This window comes from Chamaea fasciata, unplaced genomic scaffold (genome assembly GCF_029207755.1).
Source record: "Chamaea fasciata isolate MVZ Bird 193981 ecotype frontalis unplaced genomic scaffold, bChaFas1.0.hap1 SCAF_6, whole genome shotgun sequence".
NCBI lineage: Eukaryota > Metazoa > Chordata > Aves > Passeriformes > Sylviidae > Chamaea > Chamaea fasciata.
The window spans coordinates 33,854,651-33,880,822 of NW_027094091.1; the positions used below are offsets into that span (position 1 = coordinate 33,854,651).

Consider the following 26,172-nt stretch of genomic DNA (forward strand, 5'->3'; position numbering starts at 1 on the left):
CTGACCACTGTGGATAAACACACTGTTACAGCTTCCAGGACTGTGTATCTAGCTCTTACTTCTAAACAAATTCTAGTTAACTCTAGCAATGTAACTAGGCACATTTGAAAAGAAGCCCAGTCAAACCTTCAAACTGGTTTTAATGTTTTCTTCACAATTACAAAAGGAAGAATGGCATTTTAATAGGAAAGAAATTTTTAAAGGTTGTATTGCAGATCATTTAAAGAAGCTACCATCAATCAACCTAAAGATCACAGTCCTAAGTAGGAACTTCTATTCTTGTAGCATAGCAGTGAAGTGACAAGAACAAAAAACACGTACATTTATTTTAGAATAAGCAACTAAAAATTAGTTGGTCACTGAAACTTTAGTCAATTTAAGTGTCTTGTACATACAATTTCCTCCCATGTTTTCATCTTTAAATTAAGACTCTACCCTCTTGTTGAGGAAATAGTATACAGTCCTGTTCAGCTGTGTGTCAAGAAAAATCGGCTTTTAGGACAAAAAGAGATAAGACATTAATCCTAGAGCAAGGAGATCTTTGGGTTTCTTCTCTCATTCTAGAAATATCTCTAGCAAAAAATGAGACTAAATATTTACAGAGAGAGCAGACTGGTATCCCTATAGTCTCTATTTAGGATTTTCACATACTAAGACACAGCCAAGCTTAATATAGCCGAAATGAGAAATTCTTCATTTCCAGGGTAGCAAAAAGAAAAAGTAATACTCAGTGACTATCTGGTCCTAAAAGAGTAGAAGAAATGGTTTAAATACAAGAAAATATATAGCTTTCTCATCCTCAGATTTCAAGGTAATAAATCCTAGTGCAGCTGGTACTTACTAGACCACATTCTGATTTTTTCTAATGAATGCTTATTCAATAGATGTTTCATTTATTCTCTTTATTTTCTTTCTTCTTATGCTTTTCTGCTCATCTTTTTTTGAGCAGTTGCAATACAGTAGTTAACAGTAAATATTATAAAAACTATTTTATGATCAAGCTTTGAAAAGCCAAAACAGTATCTCTTCATTTCTGTCAAAAAACCAAACAAACAAAACCAAACAAAAACCCAAACAAAACAAACAAACAAAAAACCAAACAAAAACCAAACAAAAAAATCCAAAAATATATGAAACCAACGCCACCCAACAACAGACCCCCAAAGAGAAACAGTAAAAAAGCTAGGAGGATGCATAGGTCTGACACAGGTTATTCTTTTCTGTGGAGGTGAAAATACCAGTGGGATATGTAGGAGCTTAGTCTCTAGCTTGATGCTGAATGTCAAACAATAGTTGGGAAAGGTCGTAGAGAACTGAGACTAATGCATTCCAGCAGTTTTCCATTTTGAAGCAGTTTTGCTTCACAGAGAATAGACAAAGAAATGAAAAGAAATATTTTTAAGCAAAAAGAGTATGTAGATATTTTCTTTTGAAAGAGAAAAGTTTTCTAAAACACCTTAACAAATACTTACTGAAAATAAAGCCCAACTGTTCAAGACCTGGTATAAAGCTTGATGCCACTAATACAGTCACTAGCCCTGCTGTCACACTGCAAAACAAGCATGATGAAAAATGATGTGCCTAATTAAAAAAAAAAAAAAAAAAAAAATTAACAAAAAGTAACACAGTAAATTTAAGGGTTGGGGTGTTTTTCCCCCTAAAACCAAGCATTTTTTAAACAGGGAATGCTCTTGTAATGAGCTAACATGACCTATGATATTAAAGGTCAGAAAAACCACTTGGAAATTTAATTTTTTTTTTTTTTGCTTTGTCTTAGCTATGGTAAAAAAAGCAAACAAGTGCATTGGTTTCTAAGATACTCAGATTTGATTACATAGTTTATACATGTCCAATCGTGAGCCAGTCATTGAAATTTCTTAAGTTGCAAATAAATTTATGAAATATATTACATACTTATTATCAGATGTGTGTTATAAAAAACAGTATTTGCAACGAAAACAATGTTTCCTTGTCTTTCCCACCAAGATCCCTTACATTTAGATAATAATTAAGATAATACTGAAACATTAGCTGAAATATCCACTTGTCTTTCAATTCCTAATAAAGCCTGCCTATAGGATAGTTTAAGCAAATTTAAAAATCTCAAAAATGATGGGATACTTTAGGTCAAGATTTTCTGACTTTGGTCTCAATTCATATTAATAGAAAACAGGCAGCCTATTCTAGTCACAAACAAACCCCAAAAAACACCAACTGTGTAGCAATTACATTGAACTCATAATAAACTTAACGAAGTTCAAATAATAAATCTCTTAGAGTACTAATTCTATTCACTGTTACAATACAGTCATAACCATGCATTAGAAAAGTCAAAATTGCTTTCATCTTTAAAGAAAAAAAATGTCATTTGAAATCAAGCACACCTTCTAAAGATATCAGCCACTTCATTGGGAAAGCTTTGCAGCCTGGGCACTTGTGCCCAAGAGAGTGCTGCCAGTCTGCAGCCTGATGTCACTACAGAATTACAGCTTACAGCACATTAGCAATGCCTGCTATGTCCTCTAAGAAAGGAAGCCCTGCTGGCTGAACTTCCCAATTTTTCTCCCAAAGGCAGAACCAAACTTCCCCAGACTATATAGCACACCTTTTTAAAACGTTCTATAGAGACAAGATTATATTTATTAGCAAAGTTACCTTGTACTTATTTAGATTAGAATGAATACTAAGCATTCCTTTGTGTATAATTAATACCCCAATCAAAAAATCCCAACCACTAAGAAATCTATCAAAATTATGGGCAATAAATTCAAGACAAAACAGTTTTAAAACAAAGCTACCCAAAAATAATTCAGACTTCAGATAACAAAAAGTCCTCCTAGCAGGATTAAATGCTATATCAACCACATTGCACCTAGACAACATGAAGGAGTTTCATTACTGCCCCTTTACTGTGGTAAATTTCATTTACCACTACCATCCCCCTTGAAACCGCACATTTTAACCATCTTTAATTTTGCAAGCATTGACTAAATAGATATAGCTACATTTAAGTTTCAAGTTATTTGTTTAAAAAGAATTCCATCTTTGCTATTAGAAAGATGAACAGGAGGTATTTTTCTTCACTGTTTTGTTAAAAGCCTCAATCTCAAAAGATGTGCAAGACTGTAAACCAGAAAGAATAAAAGTGTATTTTTTCATCACTTGCTGACATTTTGAGTGGGTGAAAAAGGGTACTTGTTATGTCTTTTTGAATAAATACTGTTGTGATCAGAATCTATAATCATAATTAAGTTCCACCTTTCCTTCCTATTTTCTGAATTTAGAATGGAGGTGGGTGGGAAGATGAGGTGCAAGAAAGGTAAATAGATCAGGAGGGCACAGTGAAAAAGTGCGACTGTTACTGGTATGTGAGGATCAGTATTCCATCTGCTCAGCAAAGCTAGCTTTACCTACAAGGAGCAATACAGGCTTTAAGACAGTCCTTACTCTCAATCAATTTAGTATTTTGCTTTCTAGAGTAGCTTCATGAGAAACATTTAGCTTTTCCAGTTGCTTCTTCTACAGCATATTTTTGCATTCTTCAGTTTTCTTTCTTTAGACTGACCTTTCATAGGACCTGAATCTTGATTTTATATCAGGCTGTTGTTCTAGGATGGATACTTGCAAGAACGACGTCAATTCACAACTCAAACACCTCTCTTTGGATCAAAATCTGAAAACATTAGGCATCTCCCATTCTTTTTTTACAGAACAAAGAGCTACAAAAGACAGATCAAATTTGTCACCTGTCTTTTTCTTTCAAGGAGAAAAGTTTTACTCCTGCAAGGTATTAAAAAAAAAATTCAAAAACTTCAGTATGCTTCCTAAACCCTTTTACTTTACAAAAAATTCCATCATTTGTCATAAGTGTCATCTCTTCTTTAATGGATAAACCAGTAAGTCTCCTTCCTACTCAGTTAACTTATTAAAAAAAATAAAAACTAGGCAAATGTACTCTTCTCTGAAAAAAAAAAAAGTAAATCCCAAGTTCCCAGGAAACTTATAATGGCATTCCAGACACTTTATTTCTTCCTACAAAGAAAATAATAACACAATATGCATTTGTGGTTTTAGCAGAATGGAATCTGGAGGGGAAACAGAACACTATGGCAGCAAAAACTGGCAACTGCTGATTGATCCTGCTGCCTGAATGCATGAAAAATAATCCCATATGTCTGGATTGACACTTTCTAATGAACAGACAGTATTATTTCCTCTGATTTTTCGAACTTTACTGTCATTTGTTTGAGCAAGCCGACCCTAGTGAAGAAAAAGGAATGAAGGAGAGGAGGAACTGGAGAAGATGAAGGAAAATAGCTAAGTTGGAAGATAGCAACACATTATTCACTGGAACTGCCACTTAGTTTACCACACTCAAACATCCTACAGTTACAGCAGTCTGCTGTAACTTTAATATGAATAGATCAAAACAGTTCAGCTTTGCTCCATATTAAGACCATTATGTAACTGTATGAGAATTTCTATCTTCGTATTTTGATAATTCCTTGTGAGAGCATAAGAGATAGGAGAGAAACAATCGCCAATTAGCCCAGCTCTGAGAAGTTAGGTCTTTAGTGGGGATAGAATTTTTCCCATATTCTTCATTTCTCCTGAAATCCTGGCACATGACATTAGCAGCAGGACTAACAAAAAAGGTTTTGGTGCTACTAATGACTAAACTGATGTACCAGGTCAGTACAGATATGTCCTTGGCAATTTCTGAGTTAGTGAAATATAAGCACTGTGAGCAGATACCAAAGTTTAAACACTGGCTTTTCCAGCCCAGGCCACCAGACATCTGAGCAGTTTAAATGGACTACAAGTTATAGAGTTCTCAGAGAGCATCCTCGTGGAAGAGTAAGGTAATAATCAAACAGCTTTTGTACAAGCCTCAGATTATTCTGTAATTATTCATGTTCTGCTTTCATCTACAACGTGAGAAGCCACCACTATATTCAATGGAACTAACTGCAGGCACTAGTCCTAACAAGACTTCTGTGTGGCTGATTGATCAAGCAGTTATTCCAGAGACAGCTCTCTGGAAGCATCAGGTTAGCAGTTCTCAAGAATTACTATATTCACTGAGTATTCTCTTCAGCATTGCTGCAAATATTTTTTCTTGAATTTATATAAATACCTTCCTTATATTCAACTACAGAACTACGCAGAAGATTCACTATATTTTTCATTTCAAGACTTCAGATAGATATTATCTATCTACAACTCTTACCCTTCAGAGTATGTAGTGTTTCAATCAAGTTTTAAGCATCTCTTAAAATCTGCCTGCCAGTGTAGCCTTCTCCTGGTGTATTTATAGAATTCCTCCTGTTCACTTAAAAAAAAAGCAGCAAAAACCACCCTCAAAAGAAAGAACACTTCAGTTTTTCCAATTTTTACATTTAAAAGGAAAATATAACCAAGCAAATAAGCCTTTTAGAATTCCAACTAAAATCAACAAAATTACTGAGGTAAGTCACACGTTCGTTTGCCAAGGTATGTTCCAGTTTTGCATTCCAAACAGTATTGTTAAAACAAATTTTCAATTAATTTTCATTTCCAAATAAATCAAAGCATGTCCATCCTTAATTGTGTCAAATTTCTCTTTTCATGTGATATTTCCTTCCTGAAAAATGTAAAACCTGCATCTTCAGAAGGATAGTTTCAAATTTTTCTCTGGGACTTCAGGGCTACTTGTTTTTAAAAAATACTTTTCATATATAATTTAACACTTTTGGTTTCCTACCTTACTCAAAATAAGCAACTCTTCCTATAAACCAACTGCCTCCAAAAGTTGTAACAGTGCCACTAAACAGCAGAAATTTTACAGCTGCGACCTTTTAATAACTAGCTGAGATATTAGTATTAATTTGGATTCCATCACAGCTAAGCAATTACCTCAGTGTTTTTAAGAATAGAGGTTTCTTCCTTTTTAATTCCTAAGTCAGTCAGGACTGGATGAACAACCTTTTTCAAGCCTTCTTCTAATGACCCTAATACACAGCTCTATCAAAAATCTGACATCTACATTCCTGAAGACCTAGAAAAGGAGGAACTGAGGGACGTCACTGTAGTCCATGCTGATTACAATCTCTTGGAAAAGAGTTACTCCTGGTTCTCACAGCAATGGATTAAGTGTGCGCACTCTGGATGTTTCTGTCAGAAAGAAGTTATAGTTCCTCCCTCCTGAACTCGGCCAGCAAAGCTGCACAGTATCAGGAAAAAGACATTAGATCACTCTGCTTTACAGTATTACAATAATAAATTGCAGGAGGCAGCAGCAGCAAGCGGATTTCTGACAGAGGCACATACGGTGGTAGTTTTTCACAGGAATCATTCAAGCTGGCTTTATGCAAGGAACTCTCAGTGCCCGTTGACTACATAGTCAGAACTACTGCATTTCTAGAAAACTTCTCCCACCAAAAAAAACCTCTTTGAGAGCTAGTGAAGACAGCAAGGTTTCTCTACTCTTTTTCAGTTTTCATGACTTTTCAACATCACCAGCTCCATAAGGAGAGTGTGCTCCTCTAGTACACCTGTATTAGGAGTACAAATAGTACCTAAAAAATACTGTTTTAAGTACAAATTAGTCCTGTTTTCAAGTTCTTCAGTATTCACCCAAGCTCACCACTGATGCACAAAAAAACGCAAAGAAAGTAACAAGTAAAACTGCAATCCTTCTTTTTGCCTCCAGCCTTTAATTTACCTGAGCTTTGCTGAGCTGTAGACTTCTGTACTGGGGAGCATCCCAAAATTATTATAGACATGATGCTATATTAATTATTATAGACAGGACAAGTTTTTGCAATATACAAATTTTCAGAGGTAGTTTTGGCAGCTTTCATTCAAACAGTAAAAACTGTTTTTCCTAGTAAAATAGTGTTGTTTGAACCCCAGAACTCCTGTCAAGTTTCTGATAAAGTTCTCTGCTAGTCAAATTATAACCACGAGTCTCTCTGACACATTAAATAAAAAAATATATTCTGTTTTTGTAAAGTGTGTAAGAATATTGTGATAATAGAAAGGTGGCTTATATACATCACTACACTTATTTCTAAAGCTATCATTCTTCAAGTACAATAGTTGACATTCACTAACAATGCCTAAATGCCAGAGCTTTTATATCCAGCTCTGACATTGAATCCCTGTGTGTCTACAACCTTAGCAATCAACAGCTTTAAAACTTTACTGAGTTGAAACCTAGATTCCAGTTCCTGCTCATAGAATTTATCTGATAACTACACAATGAAAAAAAAAAAAAAGGCAAAAGCAATCCAGAGGTGCATCCAAGACATCCTCTCATATTCACTGCATTTTAGAACCATTATTTCTTGGTTATTTCTCTCTCAAAATTATTTGTTGCACTGTAAAAACATTAACCTGCTGTTTCTGTAGGATACAGGAGCTATTCATTAAAGATGGCAGACTGAGATACCACTGTTTCCCCTGTCTGCACAACCCTAAGCACTAAGAAGTGCCTGCAATCACAATTACTGTCCTCTCAAAGAGAATAAGCACCACTGGTAGGTGTTTACCCCTATAAAAAGAACACGAGATTTTCAGCTGTTGAATGAAAAGACATTTCAAATATAGAGCCTGGAGTCAGTCTTCCAGACCCTAAAGAGATGTGACATTTCATACAAAACACTGTACACCTGACATTTTCTGTTCATCAGCTTGCTGCAGCCACTCAAGGAGCAGCTGGTCTTCTGACCAGACCTCAAAAAACTGTTTCTCCATGAAGCACAGAGAGCTGAAGTGCTCTAATCTGGCAGACTAGATTGAACTGCTTCATTTCCCTAAATAAAAATGCATACCTGACCATACTTAGTATATCCAAAAAAGTCCTAACCATACACAACAAAAGTAGCCAGTGACAAATATACATTTATTAAAGAGCATCTTCAGCTCACTTGGACACTGGCTTCAGCACACTATTGAATGAGGAGAGCAAGGACAGTCAGGAAGCAAAATATCTTGTAAATCAGTATTAAAAATAACATTATAATAAAGTGATAAAGGATACCTGATAAACAACAGAAAAAGCTATTCAGATTGTAAAGCAGATTAAATTAGCTTTCCAAACCTGTGTAGTAACACGTTTACCATTAATCCATAGAGAAAATATCAATGACGGACTGAGAGGACTATGGAGCCAGTCATTACCTGTCTACATTTATACCAAGAAATTGATTCACCACATTGCTGGATTTCAACCAAATAACTGGCCAACCTAAGAAAATCCCTCACAATAAAGCACCTTTACATGATAATTTAGCTACAAGGTAAGATATATGTCTATTACATAAAGTGATTATTGACTAGAAGAAGCTTTCAATTTAGCAGAAAATTACTTTGTATAAGAGCTCTCCAGAGTTAGTGACAAAGGTTACATTTTGCTCTTTTAACACACAGTAAAAGAGAATGAGGCTTTCACTGGCCTGCCTTATATCAAATCATAAAAAAACTGAAAGAAAGTTAAATAAGGATAAAATTCTTCACACAGATTTTTACATTCTGTCCTAGAGTTAATTCCCTCCACCCTCCCCTTCCCCCCCCAAAGGAGTGCACTGAAAATAAAATTACTCGAATCTGAAATTCACTGACACTATTTTTCTCACCAGCTACACGTGTACTTTAACCATGAAGATTTCATGTTTATGAAGACATAAAACCCACTGAAGTAATAAGGTATTAACATACTAAATTTTGTTAACTTCAGATCAAAAATAAAATATTTTAAATCAATAAAAATTATATTCCTAACCCATTTAATATAATTATAAATTATTTGAGTTTTTCAGCAGCTGTACTACAAGAAATTAAAATATGGAGGATAGATAGGACAATAAGAGAGTTTGATAATTGAATCTAAAACTTGCCACTTTGAAATATTAACAAATATTTGAAAATTTAAATCCACTTTAAAAAATTCCATTTAAAGAACATCTTTTATTTATTAATATTCTACTAACTTCAGGGAAAATGTGGAAAATAATCAAACCAAAACTTCCACAAGATTAAAATAATGAAGAAAAATTACTGGTCCAGCAGACACTTAAACTTCAGCATCCAGTAGTTCAGCATTCAGCATTTTCATAGTAGATTTCAGGTTCAATGTGCTAAGAAAATATGTGCAAATAGATTCTTCTTTTTTTTTTTTTAAACAGGCTTTTTTCGTTTACTGGATATAATGTGGTTTAATAATGAGATACTATTACAAGTGAAGGATTACATATCCAGAGTAAACGTGGCATTTCTTTTAACTACAGATGGCTTCATGAAGAAAAGTCTTGAGAAAGAAAGTGAAAAGAACAAGGCATTTGATAGCTACCTAAAATGTGAAGAAAAGGGTATTTTCAACAGTTTTTCATCAGCAGTCCTGGCCAAAATACATACCGTACACACTGTCAAACCTCAAACCCTGTACACCCTTAAGTAATCAATTGAAATTAATTTGTCATTAAAACCTACTTCTGTTTAGCCATTTTCACAGCAGTGACAATAATAAAATTTTAAATAAAGAGAACCCATCACTGTAATATCTACAATATACAGTATATTCAATAGCTTTTGTCAGTTCTGAGGAGCAGAGAGTAAACTGCAGTAGAAAAATCACGCAAAAGCATATGCAATTTTTACTTTGCAGTGTTACACTATCCTTGTACTTCCTTGCAAAAAATATTATAATGGGAAAAGACTGATTATTGATTTTGCGGAACTGGAGGTATAATATATTAATTCTGCACATTATATAGCATAATGCCTTAGAAGACAGTAAATGCAGAATTTAGACAGGTTTGATATTCTTTAGAGAGGACGGCACAAAGACAAAAGCTTTTGTTTTGTAAAAGTGAAAGTTCATGATAGTGGCTTGAATGTCTAGTTCCTGGAATACCTTGCTTATGACACATATTTTTCCCCCATGTCGCAGTGTTTCTACTGTGGTTAATGAGGGCTTTAAAACAAACAACCAACCAACCAAAATCCTACTGACATTTAAACTTCTATTGTGAGTCCCCTCAGCATCCAGACTTTGCAAGCTTTAAACATGTAAAGACATTTATTCACCACCTTAGAGCACAGAAGAAATGTTAGGAAAATGCAGAATAACTTCAGAAAGGTTTTTTTTTGTTGTTGTTGCCAACTTTGTTTGTTTTTCTTTGAAACTACTGGAGGTTCAGTATGCAATATTATTTTCTGCAGCTTGCATTTTACTGTGTATGCATTGTCACTGTAGAGATTTTACAAACATGATAGGCATTTCAAAAATGCTGTCATATAATAAGCAAGGATATCTTCACTGCAGTGAAGAAATAGAAACAAGGCACTCACTGAAATGCAAATTGACATTAAACCTAGAAGTGGCCTCCCAAAAGTAAGATTGAGATGAATTACCACGACAGTGATGAAACAGTCTTATACCTATGCACCCAGTGTGCATCTTTCCTAGGTTAGCTGACAAGTGTTTCACGTGACTAACACTCTTTACTGGCTTCAAACTGGCTTTCAAGAAGAAAAGAGAGGAATATGCTTCTTGTGTTATTCTGAGCAAGTGTAACTGCTGAGCACACCTTTTAAAAGCCCATAATTTGTATACTAATGAAGAAATTATTTTGGTCAATAAACAGTATTTTAGTCTAAAAAACACCATCTAGTTCCTTCATCTATTCCTCATGGTTTATTCCTTCTACGAGAAACTTAACAAAGAAGAGCTGCTACCCGGGTTTCACAATAAATCTTTTTTGAGGCTTACAGGTTATTCACAAAAAAAGATTGCCTGAGACTCAGATTTGGCTCCCGAAATACCTATTTGGGAGTATTTCTATGGGGAGGTAAAGGGCAATGACACAGGCAGACAAAGGCTCAGAAGAAAAGACAGCTACTCAACTCACAAAGCTCAGGATAGATGTCTCCTGACTCAGGGCTGACCACAGTGAATTCAATTACAAGCTGTAAATGCAGATAGCTACAATAACAGCAGGAATACAGTCACACCTGAGAAACAGGTGTGGCCAAAACAGAAGACCAGGAGGGAAGACCTATTGGCTGGCTGGAGAAAGTCGCTGTAGTAAAGAAAAGTAGCAACAGAAAACTACCATAGCAAAAAAAAAATACAATAGCTACCTGCACGCTGCTTACTCTATATCAAGTTACTTATTCATAAATAGCAAATAGGATCATCAGTATGTGATCTGAAAGCCATTAAATTCCCCATTTGAAACAGGTCGTAGAATGGTGCAGGGATGAGCAAAAAAAACCCCCAAAAAACCCAAACCCAAAATGAAAGTAAGGAAGCTTAAAGTTTAACTACATTTTCTAAAGTTACAAATAGGAAAAAATATTTACATGTTTTATTAGATGGGCTACTTACATAAATGCATACATTTTGACAAGATAGGGGAATCTTATGTCCAACAGAATATAACAGAATCTGTACTCATTAAATGCACACGCCATGTAGCACAAGAGCTCAGTCCGGCTCTCAGACTGGGTCTCTAGGTCTTATGGAAGGAGACAGCAGATAAAAGATAATAATGAAACCATCACAAAGCCTTCTGATTACAGAATATAAATGATATCAAGCCCACCTCTACTTTGTACCAGCAAAACTAATTAGAGACATTGAGGCAATTCAATGTGGTTGAAAATGTTTTGGGTTTTTTTTGTTTGTTTGGTTGTTTTTCCCCACCTCAGAATTACTCATTTTAGATCAGTTGGTTGTGTGTACAGTCCTCTCAATAATTCAATTGAAAAGGCTGTTAGAAATCTCAGCCAAAGAATTTGAAGAACTTAACTTTTCCATCAAGAAAAATATGTATAGCGTTGCAGCAGCCCTCTTGTTAGAGAGTAGGAATGAGCCGAGACACAGACTTCTTGTTTATCACAGCACGAAAAGGAGCCTGGTTTATTCCTCTTTGCAGTTTAGCCACCCTGACTCCAACAATTCACTGACCCTGGCTGCAGCAAGATCGTCCTGTAGGTTTCCCTTGCAGCCTCTGACTGCTGGTTATTTCCTGCTAAACTATGACTGCATGTACTAGTTTGCAGACTCTGACTGCAGGCTTTTTCCCTGGCTAGGCTATGACTGCAGGTTCTAACAACAGGCTCTCACTGCAGATCCAGAATGACCTCACAGCAGGGATTCTCTCTGCCCAGGATCCTTCTTCATGATCCTCTCATTCCCTCTTCCTCAAGACCCCTTCTCCTTCATGACCCTCCCATCACCACCTAACCCACTCCCTTTCATCACACTTATCTTTATTGGACATAGCTGGGACTCATCAGGGGCAAGGCTGCATTGGGTAATTAACACAGCTGGTACTTATCAGGGGCAAGGTCACCTGTATTCCATTCTCCTCCAATATATAATCAAGGTTTCAAATGTCATGTACAGTTTTGGAAAATCTGCCACAGATATTCAGTCAGGAAAAGATTCTACGTGAAAGTTTTATAATGTGAAAAAAAAAAAGTTTTGGAAAAATACCAGTTTTCCTTTTGCTAATAAATTTCTCATTCACTGCCTGAAGATAGATACTCTCTCTGTAACTCTTTACCACCATGACAACTAGTAGCTGAACCAAAAATTGACAGAATCTTTCACAGTATTACTCTACATGACACTAGCAGCAGAGTGAAATTGAGTGTGATCACAGCACCCAGTCAATTCTACTGGTTCAGGGAGTTTTCAGTTCAGGTCAGTTTTATCTTCTGATCCTCATGTTCTTCAGTCCCAGGGTAAGGAAAACAAAGACAGAGAAAAAGACAGTAGAATGAAAGACTTTAAAAAGGAAAAAAAGGCAGAAAATTGTAGAAATTACTAAAAGCTCTTCCAGTTCTCCAAGAACACAGAGCCCACACAGCATAAGGTAAACTCTGTTTATATAAAGAGGAGCACCCACCACATAGCTTAAACCTAAAGAAGCCTCACATTGTTTAAGACATTCACTGCATGTCCTCTATAGCACATCACAAAGTCTTCAAGAGACAAACGTCATACCCAACCGGTTATACACACACACATACACACATACACAAAAAAAAAAAAAAAAAAAAAAAAAAAAAGTAATGGGATTTTTAAATAAAAATAATTTTAAGAAAAGAAATCCAAACCTTCCCCCCCTTGGTAACTAACCTCTTTAATCCAAGAACTTCTGACAAGGTGGTATTTTAAAGCCTTCTCTGTTCTCTTCTTACCATTCCTCCTTTTCTTCCTCATGTTAAATCCAATCCTCACTCCTTCACTTTCTACTAAAGAATAACTACTATTCTTCCCCCTTGATTGTTTTAACAGCTGGTGCTAGTTTGCCAATCAGTGTCATGCAATCTCTTCTCCATCTCTTTCTGTAGTTTCTTCCCCATATTTTTGCATGAAAAATCAGAAAGCACATCCGAGAAAATGCTCACTAAGTTCCGAGTATTTACTAGTGAGTATAAGTAAGGGTAGTAACACCTAACCCAGTGTAGCTAATCCTAGCTATTGCAGAAGCAAACCCTAACTAGTCAGTTTTTAAGAAAAAAAATAAAGTAAAATCTTCATTCTTGAGCACTTTACCACAATCTACAATTCTTTTTCCCAGGGCCACATAAGCCACAGTAAATCTTTTGCAAAGTGAAGTAAAATTAATTAGTCTTGCAGCTGCAAATGAACATATTTTACTTCCTACTGAAATGAAATAGGAATTCACTTGCAGTTTAGCCTGAAAGGCAGCTAAAAATCCAATTAAATTAGCAGTAGCTTTTAAGTGAATGGACAGTACCTTCTTACCGTGGTACCTAATTCACAGGCTATCCTGTGCCTGCACCCTAAATGAGCAGATTTGCTGAAATTTTTTTTTTTAAAGGTATGAATCTCTATTGACTAACGCCTTTTCACTTCAAAGCTTGATTTCCCCTAAGACCATCAGCTAGTCCATTTTGATTCCCTTCCATGTATTTTATCCCTTTCACTGTAGGAAATAGTTAGAAATGCTTAAAAATTATGGTGGTAAGACTTGTATGTTCCTTGAATATAGACTTTTATTTCAGTCTAAAATTAGATTTAGTGATCTCTGCTGTCCAAGAACAAGCTATACCCCAGTGATTTACAGGGGTCAGCATGCAACTGAAACAGTATTTTATAAGGCTGCTGAGGTGGGACTTATTACAGACATCCACCAAAATAAAAACACTAATTTTTTCCAAAAAGAAAATCATGAAACAGACTTTGCTTCTTCCATTAAGACTACGTGTTATATCTCCTGTTACATCACACTGTAATCCTAAAAATAGAAGCAGGCCTCATCATGAGATTAAACATGTATGTAGCATCTGCAAGAACAAGTTTTGAATAGGTTTTCTCACTCATAAATCAGAGCAGTTTCTGACAATTTTGCTAGCAGTTCAAATTATCATCTAAAATCATACAGATAATGGTCAGTCTACTATAAAGTGTAATAATGTCATTCAGAGCTGAGTTGGTGATTTTTCAGTCCAAACTTCAACAAACTCCACTCTTGCTGTGACCTATGGGCAATGTTCACTGTCAGTTACTACATACTTCATCCTTCTTTCTTCCTCACCCAACTTGCTCTAAAAGTGGATAAATACAACTTCAATCCTTACTGGCTGGCTGTCTTCTCCTGACTGTGCCCTGCTCCCTGCCCTTGGAAACAGATTATGTTCTTTTTAACATCATTAAGGCAACATCTCAATGTTACCCTGCCCTAAGGAGAACAGGCTTACAACACAAAGGCAGAACAGGAGTGGGAGTAGTACCTCAGCCAGAATGATTTGCCACCATATATTTCTTCAGAGATTAAATCAATTTGATTTTTAACAACTTTAAAGATGGGATGACTCCGAAATACACAGAAGAACTGTCAATCCATAGGTGTCTAACTGAAGGGAACACACTTCCCCTTGTGTTCAAAATGCTCTTACTCCAGCTATTCCATTGAGGTCCAGATCACATACAGTGAGACTGAGCTGCCAATCTGCCCTCTGCAGATCTGCACTGGCAAACAGACATGATGTTCTGGAACACAGCTCACTGTTTTTGCTTTCTTTCACCCTTGGAGGAAGTAAAAGCTTCAGTTAGCAGAAGGTAGGTCTGGACTTAGGTATTGGTACAGGCTAGGACTGTAGTAGAGAGCCACCACGTGTGTGACTCTACAGATTTCTGCAAACTGTCCTTGCATTCATTCCATAAAGGGAAAGAGATGCTGCTCTCATTAGATTGCTACAATAGAAATATGATGACCAGATTTCTCTGGGAATCTTATAAGGCACTATTTAGGACTTCTGCAGAAACACTTTCCATTGAACAGGCAAAGTTGAAATATTCTTGTTTGCTGAAAGTATGTTTGCCTCGGCACAGAACTTCTATTCAACGGGAGACCATTACGCTGTTGTAACATTTCATTCCAATTACATTACTGTCTAATTAACACTGGAACATTTAGCAGCTATTAGAAGAGACATTCTCCAGAGTTCTAGATTTCATAAGAGCTCCCAAGCAGAGTTTCTTTTATGCAATACTTCACAACTAAATTATCTTTGACTCAATTTGTGTTTCTAGAGGAAAAGCCTTTGTAAATATTCCATGCTGATCTTTCTATGTGCTACAGTAAAAGACACTTCCTGTGCTTTAAAAGAATCTTTGCAAATTCAGTCTATTTTTAATAGAGTCCAAGTTTCTTGGGGTAGAAGGTGCTAGATAAATTAAATCTCTAAAGCAGTTTGTAAAGCAGATAGTGTCTCTTGCTAAGATTAATTAAATAAGATTAGTTTCCACACAGAAAGTGCATATAAGCATGCTTAGGTATGTAACAGTGCATGTGTGTGTTAAACCAAGAAGTATCCTCTGTTTAATAAAACGTTAGTCTTCAAAACACCTAGCTCTTGGCTATCCATCATTAAATTCCTGAAGTCATAGTCCAGAATTAACAGGTCCATATGTAAGACTTGGTTTCTTTACAAACCTGAATGAAAAAAATACAGTTTCAGAAGTGAGAACATACTCATGACTTAACAGAGCTGCAAGTTAAGTTTTGTATGAAATTATCTTTATTGCACAAATAGAAATGTAATTTAATGCTTTAATCATTCTGATAATTTGCAAACTGTGACTTGGCTAAGCCGATAGAATATATTAGTTTGTTACTTCAATTGCTATCTTTAATGAAATAAAATGCTGTTATGAGAGAAAAAAAAAATCTAAGCATACATGAAGTCAACATGTCCCAAAAAACCCCCTAAGTATTGGCTTCCAGAACTCTTATTCCAGTATCCATCACAGGTAATAATTATTATTATTAGCTACACTAGAAATATTCTCAGATACTGAATCTCACAGACTCTTCACCTCAATGTATTAAGAAACACTTTGCTTGTTTCTTAAATATGTTTTACCTGGTATGAGTTGCAACTATAGCTTCCAAGGGTAGCTACAACCATAGGGTATTTTACTCTTATGACAGAGGCATGTACCTAGAAGCTGACATTCCCTCATTTAACACACACGGTATGGTAATTAGACAGGGTTTAAGGACTTCTTTCCCTTTCCACCAACATTAAAATTGCATTTTCCAGGACTAAAGTTTTCAGGTTTATCCATATGGAATTGTCAGTTTAGTAAATACAAACATTTCGGGAAACTGTGTATAAAACTCTGGTATGCATTTTTTAGGCAGTGCCAGAAGAGCAGAAAGGAACATTCATTCTAGCAAGTAAGTTTAACATAAGTATAACAAATGGTAGGGTGAATGAAAGCTTTCACGTGCTACAAATTGGAAGCAACACAAAAGAGTATGCTTAATACTGCCAGGGAACCTTCTTGCATAGATTTACAGAAAGAGAACTGGGAAAGATCAAAGGGAAAAGTATCTACATGTTATACAGAAGAAACATGCCTGTGTTCCACTAGAAGGATTTTAAAAGCAGAGTTAATTTTCTTGTAAAACGTGTGCTGGTATCATTTTAATACAATATGTGGAAAATATACAAATAACCTCCCCCCCAAGCCAACATTATACTATCCAGTATGTCACGGAGAATACTTTTTAATACTCCTTTTCTGTCAGAACTGTGGGGGTTTCCCCCTTAAAAACAAACAAAAACAAAAAACCAGCTCTACAGCATTTTCTCTCACTGTATGCTTTATTAAAGACACATAACAAATCCAGATGTCAAGACATCAGTGTTTTGTAAATCTCTGATAACATATTCAGCTGTCTATTTATCTGATGTGTGGAAAGTGATACTTTTGTTCTGGAGGAAATCCAATCTTAACATTAAACACCATCTTCATTTAAAGTAATCCTTTTACAGCAACTGAGGAAAAATCCAGAAGTTCTATTGTTCTGATTTTTTAGAAACACTGATTTGGACAGCATAGACTGGAATTCAGGTTCAGAAGTCAGCAGCAATGTTCATAAGAAATAGTTGAATACTTTGGTGTGCAAGAATTAAGGAACTGTTTAAGAAATGTATCTAAAAAAGTGAAAAGAGCAAGGTTGGGATACAACACAAAAAGATTTCTAAGCGACAACTATAGCACTCAAGACAAGATGAAAATAAATTAGTTTCATAATTATGAATATTACTTCTGTGAAGCTCACTGTTTTCACCAACTTAGGAGACACATGCTCCAAGCCCTTTCAGTATTAAGGCCAGCATTTCAGGCGCTTCTTTATGCATTTTTATACCTCAAAGGAGCACAAAACTATACTGGTGATAAAAACTCATGATTGACTGAATAAAGCGTAGGTATATAAAAGTCCAGACATGCTTTACAATTTTAATTATGTGCTATTCTCTACAAGAACTCTCAATATAGAATATCCTATTTAATTTGTGAAGTTTATCTTTTATTAGATTAAATTTCTGGCACTTTCCTTAAGTACAGGTCTTTGATTAAGATAATGGAAAGCATTTTGTCTCTGGAAAAACAACACCACAAATGTAAGATTATATTGCTTCTTGTTATGCCAACTTTATTACATTAAGAAAACTTTTACAACAAAATGCAACAAGTTTAGGCAGTCATTGTATGAGTTTCTCATAGAACATTTCCACATTGTGCAAGAAACGTGAAAAATGTGAAGAACCAAGCATTCTGAAAGTACAGTTTAGCTGCACTCTTGATTTACTTATCATTTCATTACTGAAGTAGTGTTTAATCTAGAATGCTATTATTATTAAAAAAAACCAAACACCTTAGCTTAGTTATAAAGGGATGAGAAGGAAAGTGTAGTTCCACCATCCCATATACAGTCTCCGCAATATTAAACAGCAATTATTTCTGATCAGAGTAAGTAGAACAATGAGACATAAAATGCAAATATTAAGTGGTTAGTAGCATAAAATTCAAGTTCAATTGGCAATTCAGTCATTATGTCAGTTGAAGATGGAAGAAGATTTTTACCGGACAATACGTAAAATATTACCACTCCTTTGATTTGTTTCACACATATTTCTACACCATTTAGCTATATTTACCTATTGAAGGAAAAGTGATGAAAATCCAGCCTTCTTTTAACCAATGCTCTAAAACTGGGCAAAGGCTGTCCCAGTGCTGCTTGCCAAGCTAACACCTAAAGCCCTTGCAGAAGGGTTACCATCACTGTAATATAATTATTGAACATTCTAACACTCTATTGAGCTCCCTGGAAGAGTGGAGCTTCCTATTTTAAGAAAACCTGCCCATTTAAATGTCATTAACTATCCAATTAGTACAGCCTGTTCCTTGCTAGCTGCAGAGTACTGGGATAATCTTTTAATTGTTAACCACTATTGAATAATTTTAGCAATTAGGCATTTATACATTCTGCGATAATTAAGACAGAATACCCCTCGAATGTGATCACTTTCCAATACTCAGTGACAAACAGCACGACGATCAATGGTAGAAATGGTCACGCGTGTGACCAGGGGTAACGCTAACACCGCAGGGCACCGTGTCCACCTGAGGAAGGCGCGCACCGCCCGGCGCACCCCGCTCACCGCATCCACCCGAAGAACCCATTCCGGCCGCTGTGCTCGGGGCTACCGGGCCGCTCCGCACCGCGCCTACGGGCTCCGCTCGCCGCACCGCCTAAGCCGAGACAAACCATCCCCGCCGCCGCTCCCCACGGCTCCACCTGCCGGGCGCCCGCGCCCCGCAGCACCCGCTCGCTCTCTCGCTCGCCGCCTTCCCCGGGGCGCCGCCACCATGGGGCGGGCAAAGCCGCCCGGAGCCCCAGCGCGCATCTGCCGCGCAGCCGGGTGGAAGCACCGCATCCGTCCCTCCTGAGCATCGGCAACTTTCTCTCCTTCCTAAGAGGAGGCGTGCCTCCGGGGGCTGCTGCCAGGCGCTCCCAAGCAGCCGCATATGGCACAGGCTCCCCGTAAGGCAAACCCCTGGAGGTGCTGGAAACAAAGCGGGGTTACCTAAAAGGGCACAGGTCTGCTCGCGGCCGCCGGGAGCCCCACGCCGGCGGCAGAGGCGCCCTCCGCCCTCCCTCCGCAGGACGGTGCCTGTTGCACGGGTCCCGCGGGCTCCCTGCAGGGCAAAAACCAACTTCGCTCCGCCGGGCGCCCGCGCCGCGAACTCGCGTGGGGAGAGGGGCCCCGGGCTGCGGCCCCGAGCGGCAGCAGAGGCGAACGACTGGGACAAACCCCCCCCTCCCGACAAGGCTGAGCTGCGCTCTACAGAGTGGGACCCCCTCTCCCGCGCCCCGCGGCTTCCCTCTGCGCAATACCAATTAACCCCGAGCGCTCGCCCTCCCACAAAAGGCAAGGCAGGGGGTGCGGGAGCCGACAGGAAGCAAAGTTTGATAAATGAGCAGCTCCTGCAGTGACAGGTGACTACGGAGCGGAGGCACCCTCAGCGCCGGGCAGGGCAGAAGTGCGGCAAAGAGGCACTCACCTGTCCGTTGCCCTCCGGCAGGCGCGGAGGGGAAGGCGGGCAGGCGAGACACAGCCCCGCGCTCCTCCGCCGTCCGTCGGCCCCAGCGGCAGGCAGGATGCCGGGCGGAGGGCCCGCAGAGAAGCGGGACCGCCCCGGGCAGGCACCCGGCAGCGGAGCAGGTGAAGCGGAGCTGGCGCCTCCGCCGGAAAGCAACACGTTTGGCTCTGAACTTTGCAGCTCCAGTCACAAACAAACAAATAGAGCCCAAGAAGGACCTCTCCCATCCGATCCCAGCCTTCTCGGCAGCCGCTGCCTCTCTTATTGGTGCGGAGGTTATTTATTTATTTGATTTCTCCCCCTCCCTCCCCTCCTCCCCTTCCACACACCCCCCCCCGTCCCTTTCACTTCCCCTATCCCTCCCCCCTCCCCGGCCTTCCCTCCCCTCCCTCACACCGCGCAGACAGCCCCGGTCCCAGCGCGTCGCACAGCGCGGCCGGGCTGCTCTGCGGCCGGCGGCAGCGCCGGGTGCCGGGCGAGGGGCGGGCGCGCCGCGGGGAGGCGGGAGCGGAGGCGGGCGGGAGCGGGGCAGCCGCCGCACCGCTGCCGGGCGATAGCGGAGAGCGGGCGGGAGGTGCTCCCGGACGCCCCGACCTCCGCACCGGGCAGCGGGGGCGGGAGGGTGATCCTGCTGGTCACCGCAGGGACAGGGCAGCGGGGCAGGGGATGACTGGTGATCGGGGCGGGGGAGGCGGGTAGCCGGCAAGTACCGGGCTGCTGCCGCGAGGAGCCGGGGGGACCCTACGGCGCTGTTTTGCGGCCCTCGCCCATGGGGAGCTCCGGCGGCCGCGGTGCGGCGGGAACGGCTCGGCCGCGGTGCGGCAGCGGCGGCGCCAGGGACGTGCGCACGGCAGCCGCGGGAGCGGGAGCGCAGGAAGGGATGCCGCCCTCGCCGTGTGCGCATACTGGCAGCGCCGGGGGTTGTGCCCGGCTCTGTGTGTGTGTTTACGTACGTGTGTCTCTGGTAACATTGCACGCAGCTTGCTTTCAAGGAGGCCCTAGACACGCTAGCCGCAGTGTACTTTGTGTGCAGCGCTTTTCCCTTTTGCTCAAGCGTATGCGTGATCAGTGCAGCGCAAGCTTTATTTTGCCTCTGTCTTATCAGACGCTAAACCTTTGTTTGCTGGTTTGTTGCCCTTTTTCTCTCCCGTCCCCTAAATCCACGTGCAACTCGAGCAACATAGTAGGTCTCACCTGTCCATTCCTTAGAGCCAAGTACACCGCTATGGTTATTGTAAGGAAAGGGAACGTGAGTTTAAAGCTGGAAAGGTAAGACTCCATGAAGGATTCCTTTCACTGCTCCTGCAGTACCCGTCCTAGCTCAGTTTCTCGCTGCAGCTTACAGTGGAAAAAATATTACTGTCCCACAGTGGCTGTTTTTATACTGCTGTACACACACGTGACAGACAGAATATTGACATTCTTGTATTTTCTTCCATTCCTCTCCCTTTAGAAAGTAGGGTTCAAATTAGATATCCCAGTGGAAGACAACAGATGTGTAAAATCTGTGAAGTTGGTACAAACTCTTCAAAATATTTGGGAAGGGTGTGTTGGGGGTGTGCGTGTGTTTGTGTGTGTGTGTGGGTGGGGGGGGTGTTATCTGGTTGTTTGGTTTTGGCTGGCTAAAATTGCCACCCTGCCCTCCTGGCAGTAAATAGGCATTTTGGATGTTCTTTTTCACTTCCAGGGGGGAGAAAAACCCAAGCCATCACTACAATAAACAAACAAGGAAATAAAAAATGTGCTTAGAAAATAAACAGTTATTCAATAATATTACTAGGAAAGAAAGCATAAATTATACCCCTATTTCTGTTCAGGTGACAAGACAGAGATGTAAAGATTGCTTTTAAGTCAGTCAATGAATTTATGTAGAATCATAATTTCAAACAGACGGTACAAATCTTCTTTGTGCTGCAACTCTGTAATTCTACCTTTGTCAACTGAAGACAATAAACTAGAAAGATTAATGTACATTTTGTCTTCAGTAGTAAATGCTATTGTCAAACGGGGAGAACTTTTTATTCAAAGAATTGGATCAATAGTTGACTTTGTTTTGAAGCACTTATTTAAGAAGCTGCTTAAAAAGAATGAAGTTCATGCTCTTAACATCCTTAAAGAAATTTCTCAAAGGCAATTATTCTATTTGCCAATCTAGCGGTCACTGCCATGTAGCAACAAAAAGCATGAAAGCTAGATGTGGAAATCCCTTTGGGTTCAGACAGTGCGTTCTCAGCGGAAGAAGAACAGTAGAAAATTAAAAAGTAAAATGCATTTTAAAAAAATCTATTTGAATATTTTAAACAGGTTGCTTTGAATAGGTGAAGTTTCATCTCTAACCAGTAAGCTTCAAGGTCAATGAAATGCAAATGACAGATGCGCTCCCTGCCTGAAAGGATACCACCAACTTTAGGTAACGTTTTGTGAGCAGTATTTAAAAAGTTGACCGCCTGTTATTTTAATCTGCAAACTCTCTGTTCAGCAAGTATTTTTTCAGAAGAGCTCGGACTGTCTTTGACTGGAATAAACTACTACATTTTCAAAATATGGGAGGTTAATGAAGATACTATTTTATTAATGATGGGCCTGTAATGGCAGTTGTCCACATCAGTGAGAAGACACAGAGTGATGTCAATTAAATTTAGTCACTTACTTAAATTTAGACACTTACACTGTAATACACTCTGTGAAATTTCTACTGTTTCACAGATCTTAAAAAACAGTTTCATTAGGAGTAAATGAAGAGTCTTATTTTTAGAAATTCTAAGAAAAGGAAGCACTATGTAAAGCCCATAACAAAATTGATCGTATGCTAGCATATTATATCTGCTTCCATTGAAATTAATTCATTAGGCTGTTGGACACACCTTAAAAAAACTTTGATTTGACTAAGTCAAGCTAATAATCAGTTTCTGTGGCTACTTAATATATTGACTTTTCACTGGAATTATGCAAGCAGAACACTATTCTGTGTTCTGGAAACTGAAAAATATGTAAGAAGAATAGGAATGAATAACTAAAGTTAAAAAAACCAGGCATGAAAAAGGAATAAAAACAAAAAGAAAAAAGAAAGACAATGGTATAAAATTTTAGTTTCCTAAAATTTCATCTCGTGTTGTTTACTTGCCTTTATTGGCTTCTTTCATCACTTAAATCCCTGTGATCTCACTCTTGGCATTTTAGACTTTTAAAGGGCTTCAAACTGAGACTGCTAAAAAAAAATAAATAAAAGGAGCCCCCACTGCCACTCACACACCCTGATACAACCTTAAAAATAGCTTTCTTTATTTTCTCATATAATGGCCTGGGTTTTGTCTGGACTCTTTAAATTGCACTTCTAAGGTCTTAAAGAGCTGCTAATAATACTGCTTGTAGCTGCTGATACACATCCCATGCAGTATGTTGTATTTCAGAAATCCATCTGATGATCTCGGCAGAAAATTAAATGTAGGTGTTAATATTTTCAAATCAGTCAAATCTGAGAAAGTTCTGGTTAAATATCAATAGAGACAGCTAGTGAGTAAGGAGTTTCTCCAAAAAAAAGTATTTTTTTGCCCTTGGCCTTGTTATCTGTGTAGGAGGCTTTTTACAAAAAAGATGGATTTTTCTTCTGGTTCACATCTGAACAAACAAGTTTCTACTTCTTTTTCAATTTCTTTTCAGGTAGCTGAGATGCTTTTGATCACAATTTATAAATATGTCAGGCAAACCTGTGAGTAAACTAGCAAGAATATATCGGGCAGTTTGAGTTTTAAAGTTGTGTCAGAAATCACATGCTATCATGTTACAAAGACTCAAGAATTCTACACGGCTGCATGCTAAGTTTATGGATATATATAACATTTAATATGTTATGAAATCTTAATTTATACAGTCTTATAAAATTGAATGAATAGGTTTTTCAGCTAACAAGAATTTGAAATTATTTACTACTGTGAGCATTTCAAAGTCAAGAAAAAGTAGGAAGTCTCCCTTTTATAATAATCAGTGCATGGGATTTACCTTACCCTGTCCAAGATTTACTAGAGAATTCAGTCTTCAGACTGTTTTCCGGTTTATATAAACAAAGCTGAATATATAAAACTGATTAGAAGTCTGCTTATGTTTTATATTTTAAAGAAAATGGATGCCAATAAACAGCTATGTAATAGCGAAAAAACATCATACGACTAGATAAAAGAAAGAAAATCTGTAGCCTTTAAAGAAAAGGCTGCTTTGTTGGAAGATGATTTGCTTCCCTGTGAATTAAATTTTTAAGTTGAGGTGATATGAATACATTTGTATAATGATTTCAGGGTCTGACAACCTCTTGCTTTCCCTGTTTGGTTAGGGGAACATTATTTCTTCTAAGGAAAAATATAGCCACAGAGTCAGGTCAATGGCTTCTAGATAAAAAAGATCAGCTGCCTTTGGTCATGGGAATTGTCTGTTTCTGTTCTGGTGAGTATAAAGATAGATCTTCAGCTTCTGACCTCATTGCAGTCTACAACTTCTTCAAGGGGCACAGGGTGCTCTGGCAGGTGCTGATCTCTCTCTGTTGACAAGCAATAGGACACAAGAAAATAGAATGAAGCTGTGTCAGGGGAAGTTCAGGTTGGGCATTAGGAAAAGGTTCATTGCTGGGACCACAGTCATCACTGGCACAGGCTTCCCCAGGAATTGGTCACAGCACCAATCTTGTCAGAGTTCAAGGAGCATCTTGATGACGGTCCTAAGTTGTATGGTTTCAGTTTTAGTTTTAGTTTGGGAACAGGGAGTTGGACTTGATGATCCTGATGGGTCCCTTCTAACTTGATGTATTCTGTGATTCTATTCTATGAAAGACAGGGATATAATGCAGACCATTATTATTATTATTGTAACTCAAACAGTCATGTGTCGCCCCATGTGTCACCAGTGTCTTTCAGCAGCCAAGAAGAGCTTCTTATCTGTATCAGATGCACTGGTAAATTTTTGTGTATATCACAAAGGAAGCTGAAAAGAGTACTTTCTTTTGTATATTTTGAGGATGTTTGAATACCATTCACTGCAACAATATATTGTAATTGTCATAATCCTCTGGCATTTGTCCAGGAGATAGTGCTGCCCAGGTAAGAGCTGGTTTTTTGGAACCAAACAAGCTTCCAAACTGGTGAGTTTATGAGCATGCTGATGGGTGGCCTACTGCTGCAAAACATGTCTGAAGTTGAAACTGATGTGCATTGGATCATAAATGTTCTGCTGATCCTGTTTGATGTATCATAGAATTATAGAATGGTTTGAGTTGGAATGGACCTTAAAGACCATTTAGTTCCATTCCCACCTGTGCCATGGGCCCGGACACCTTCCACTAGACCAGATTGCTCAAAGCCCCTTCCAGTCTGGTCTTGGACACTTTCAGGAATGAGACAGCGACAACTTGTATGGGCAACCTGTTCCAGTGCTTTATCCTCACAGTAAAGAATTTCTTTCTAATGTCTGTCTAAACCTACCCTCTTTCTGTTTAAAGCCATTCTCTCTTGCCCTTTGACTATACGCCCTTGTAAAAAGTCCCTATCCCTCTCCCTTGCAGGCCCTCTTTAGGTACAGGAAGGCTGTTATAAGGTCTCCCTGGAACATTCTCCAGGCTGAATAACCCCAACCCTCTCAGCCTATCCTCATAAGAGAGGTGTTCTACTCATCTTGGCCTCCTCTGGACTCACTCTAACAGGTTCATGTCTTTTATGTGGGATTCCAGAGAGCTGGATGCAGCATTCCAAGTGGTATCTTATGAGAGCAGAGTAGAGGGGCAGAATACCCTCCCTCACTCTGCTGGCCATGCTGCTTTTGTTACAGCCGAGGACATGTTTGGCTTTCTGGGCTGCAAGTGCACATTTGTGGGCTCATGTCAATCTTCTCATCCACCCACACCTCCAAGTCCTTCTCCTCAAGGCTGCTCTCAATCCATTCCCTGCCCAGCCTGTATTGGTGCCTGGGATTGCCCACACCCACACCCACAACCTTGCACTTGGCTTTGTTGAATTTCACAAGGCTTGCACAGTCCCACATCTCAAGCCTGTCCATGTCCCCCCAGTGCATCCCCTCCCTGCAGCGTGTCAACTGCACCACAGAGTTTGGTGTTGTCAGCAAACTTGCTAAGGGTGCCCTCAATCCTACTGTCCATGTCATTGACAAAGGCGTGTAAGAGGTCACACCCTATATATATATAAGTATACGCCCTGTTAAGCAGGGCACCTCTGAAGAATAATTGATATAAACATCTAAGAAAAGAT

General features: G+C 39.0%; 1 long non-coding RNA gene across 1 annotated transcript in view; it reads right to left on the reverse strand.

The window, feature by feature from the left end:
* The window catches only part of LOC136291156 (uncharacterized), a 136,896-nt gene extending 123,399 nt beyond the window's left edge, over positions 1-13,497 (reverse strand). Inside the window, exon 1 of the long non-coding RNA XR_010721440.1 lies at positions 13,133-13,497. This is a non-coding gene — a long non-coding RNA (uncharacterized lncRNA). The remainder of the gene's footprint in view (positions 1-13,132) is intronic.
* Between the last annotated feature and the right edge of the window lie 12,675 nt (positions 13,498-26,172).